This window comes from Urtica dioica, chromosome 7 (genome assembly GCF_054948205.1).
Source record: "Urtica dioica subsp. dioica isolate 48M chromosome 7, U.dioica_male_clone48M_v1_H2, whole genome shotgun sequence".
Taxonomy (NCBI): Eukaryota; Viridiplantae; Streptophyta; class Magnoliopsida; order Rosales; family Urticaceae; genus Urtica; species Urtica dioica.
In genome coordinates, this window is record NC_142762.1 from 21,424,943 (window position 1) to 21,429,340 (window position 4,398).

Sequence of the window (4,398 nt, forward strand, 5' to 3'; positions counted from 1 at the left end):
ACAACTTAGTACTTCACCAATAGGCCCTGTTCGGAATCACATAGTGAGTCCGAACTCTGACTTTCTCAAATGAGAATACGTAAGCCGTGAAATGCCATGTCTCATTTCAGGATTAAGGTAAGCACGATGAAATTCATACGTACTGACTTCGAGACATAAGAGGTTAAATGGTTTGTTCTTATCTTGTTTCTAGAAGTGCACTGGTCAATTCAGTACCTTCAGAAGATACGTAGAAGAACTTTAGAGTCTCCAACTCTCAATGCCTCATAACCAGACATCATAGATTCTTCTAACAATCATACTGAGGTCAATAGTCCTTTGACCCCTAGATTGCGAATGTATCGTTTTAAGCAAACTAAGAAGAGTTTGTTCATGCAAATCTAGATTTGTCTCTTCGTAAGTTGTTAAGTTTTTTTATGGACTAAAGACTAGTGTTTTATCATAAAGCTTCAGACAAGGAAGATTGAATGAACGTTTCAACTTTTTATTAATGAATAAGCAATTACAAGCAAGAGTCTTCGTGAGACTTTATTACATCAAATGTGCAATGTAAAGACTACAACTCTTCTTGTGGGCACCATTGACAACACGTCAAGCCATCCTGGGCTTCGCATCCCGGGTTTGTGACACGAATGTACCTATTCGACGGGTGGGATCCGACTCGTGGCTCGTCTCGAGGGGACCGATTCCAGCCCCGACTCGAGGGACGAGACTTGATTTTGAGGAGACTGACTTAAGGCTCGACTCGAGGAGGCTGACTCAAGGCTCGACTGGAGGGGCGACGCTCGACTCGAGGAGACTGACTCAAAGCTCGACTCGAGGAGTGAGGCTCAACTCGAGGAGGCTGACTCAAGTCTCGACTCGAGGAGCGAGGCTCGACTCAAGGAGCTGACTCAAGTCTCAACTTGAGGGGCTAGGCTCGACTCAAGGAGTTGAGGATTTTGGGCGAGGGCACGCTGGTTGACTCGTGAAGGAAGGCTCGCCGCTCTTCAAGACCTCCGGCCTGACCATCAGCCCTTTGAACGACGTGCCTTCTTGGCGTCTCGGGTTTTCCGAAAACAACCGACAACAATTCCGTGTGATTATTGACGTGGACTTGAGTTGTTTTTGGATTTGTTGGTTTGAGAGTTTGATTTCGGAATGTTGTGGTTGGTTTTGTGCCTCTGTTCTGTCCAGAAATGTTTGTTCTTGTGGCTTGAAATTGAAGCTTGGTTGTTTTGAGCTCTAAAATTGTTTGAGCTCGTTGATACTTAGTGTTGTTGTTATTGTGTATCTGGGTTTTGAGTTATGAGATTGTTGTACCTTGTTTGGCTCTGGTGAAGTTAAGTTGGCCGTGTGAGTTACTGGCCGTGTAACTTGTTGGCTGGGTGATTCATTTTGATGTTTTGGCCGTGAGTATTAAACCAAGAATCTGAGAATCAATAGTAGTTTTTCGGTTTTAGTGTGAGGATGTTTTTTTTCTTCAGAATTGTGAGATAGCTATTAAAGTCTTGTTTCGTTGTGATTTTGTTGTCGAGGATAGGCTCGATTTTAGGTAGGCTGAAGAGGGCTTGGGGCAGCGGCTCAGGACGGCGAGGAGTCTATCCGAAGATTGGCGGAGGTGCTGCACAAGCGACGACGAGACGGGGCAGGACAGCGAGATTCGTCGGCTCGGTGATTTGAGACGTCTCCGAGTGGTTAGGGCGAGTTGGGGTTTGTCCCGAGTCTCGACTCGTGCTAGTACGAACCTGTAATTATTTGTGCGAGTTCTTCGAATTAGCGCGTTAATTAGTTTTGTGAGTCAATTTTGAGACATGTTTAGTTGTAGTGGTTAGACATTTAAAATAAACGACTTGGGTAATTTTAAATAAAAAGGGTTGTACGTTATTTATTTACGTTCTCAAATGTTTATAACTTGTCGATAAAAAGAGACAAGTCAAAAAAATAATTTCTAAAACACATTTGAGAAGTGTCGTTTTGAGTTATTTTCGTATAACTTACATATGCTATAGATTGTTAGTAATAACTTCTTTATACGTTCTTTTCTCTTAGTTCCGACCCTCGGGAACCTATTCTCAGCAGTGGGCTTTGCCGAGTCAGAAGAATAGGTGGTTGAATAGTGTAGAACGTTCCTTAGCTTAGATTAGAAAAGCGATGTCAAGGCCTTATTTTTAGGCATCGATTCTTTTTTGTAACTTTGTTCTGTCCTCATGTATTCTCAGATGCTCATTTTTTTAGACGCTCTGAGTTGCGTGTCTGGGAGAACGTTTTGAATACGTGGTAGTGAGCTTTCTTTTAGGAAGAATTCGTTCGTTAGTATGTCGATGGACGAGATACTAAGTACGCTCGATGTTTGATTTTTCTCTTCTATAGATAAGTCCAGATTGCTACGAGGATAGCAGCGAGCGTGGGAAATTACATGGACTGAATTACGTGAAGTAAAGAAAGGACTCTTTTTGTTTGGAAGAGAAGGATTCGGGATTCGAAAGAATCGTATCCAGGTAAGTAGAAACATTTCAACATATCACAAAAACAATGTGTTGTGTGTGTTGCTTATGTTCTTGCATTTACATGATATGATAATGTGATGGTTGCATTTATTGCATTTGCATTCATGTGCATCTCATCTAAAAATGGAAAAGCGTTTTACAAGAAACGAGGTTTTTTCAAAAAAGGATGTGTGTTGTGGATCGTCCATGAATGATTGGTTAACTCCTAGGATCGGGGAGTTAGCTACAACTTCGCGAGATAGGATCGGTCTCACGAAGGATCAAGTCATTTGAATAGTTCTGGGAAACTTATGACTTCAAAGAGCGGACCGTATGTAGTACTGGGTACCTTATGGTCACGTCGGACCATTTGAATAGTGTTGGGCACCTTATGGTTGCGACCTTCGGGCTGTATGTCATAGTGTTGGGCACCTTACAGCTGCGGCGTTAGTCATACATGTATGTGAGTGGACCTGAGTGAACTGTTTACAACTCACACGTTGCGCGCAATTAAGAATAGATTTAAAGAGAGAAAAAGATGAGAAAAAAAACTTTCTTGGGTTTTAAAGTGAAAATCATATCATATGCATTGTTTCTGCTTGCTGGGCGTTAGCTCATTCGTTTTTGTGATACAGGTGAGGGATGTGAATGAAAGAATGTATATATGGTAGCGGGTTGACTGGCGAGCACTTCCATGTAGATGAGACTTCGTATATGGGCGATGTTGACTTGAAGGGCTTTCTTTTGAATATTGTTTTGTGAAATGTTTGTGTTTTGTGAAGTCTATCTAAGACCTAGAGGTCAAGTAGATTGTTTCTTTCACTATGTCGTTTATGCATGTAGACTTTAAGTCAATACGATGGTGTTGTGTGTAGATATGAAAGGTTTGTCATGCCGTCGTGTCGTTTATGTTTTTTTTAAATAGAAATAATTTCTTTTGATGATCCATTAAATTGGTTATTTCTAATTGAATAAAAGTCAGTTAATCAATCCCTACCTATACTATCATGTGCCTATCACTAGTAGTAGAAACCTATGACCCGACCATAGAAATTGATGGATAGACAAAAAAACCGGCTATAACACAATGGTCTCTGACCAAGACCAGGAACAAATTTGAAGTTTGATGTTGACATGTTTGTGGTTTTTAATCGTAGGCATCTTGCCAGGAAGTTGGTGGGCTCGTCATGAATTAGGTCGGGGTGGTTGGTGGTTTCAGGATGCCGTAGAAAATGATTCTTTTATGCCTTGGGTTATAGCCACAACTCGTATTCATTAAGTAATTCTACCCTTGAGTAATTCTTGTACCTCACTTCTGAATATTGTGACTCTTCCATGCTGTGTCTCAGGAATCTTAGGGTCCGGATTGCTAGATTTCGTTCATAGTTTTGCTACAGATAATACGCAAGGAATCTTTTTACGTTGATTCTTCTTTCTAATGACCGGCATATCTATGATTCTTTGCTGCCAGATGAAGCAGCATCGGTCCGTCCGTAGAACCTATAAAAAAAGAGAGTGTTGGGGGTCGCCTCTTTCTTGAATATATCTTGTCTTGAATATACTTGACTACCATTATAGACAATCTTTACGGTGTCACACTTGACAGCTTGGTATTGGTATCGACCACATTGAAAGATTCAATAACTCTTGAAATCAAGAATTGTATCATTCTATAGGCGATAACCATCATTATGAGATGAAGATAGAGAACATCATCTATTACCTTGAAGGCATTAAAGAAAAATAACAAGCCGATAGCGTTAAAGAGAAGAGTCTGCATGATAGATTCCAAATTGGTACATTGATGTGTTGAAGTCATTGATATCAAGATATCACATAAAGTTGTTTGTACTAGAAGAGTTATCGTAATAGAGTTCAACCAAAAAGATAGACGAAAATGAAAGATGAACTATAGACCATTATCTATCCA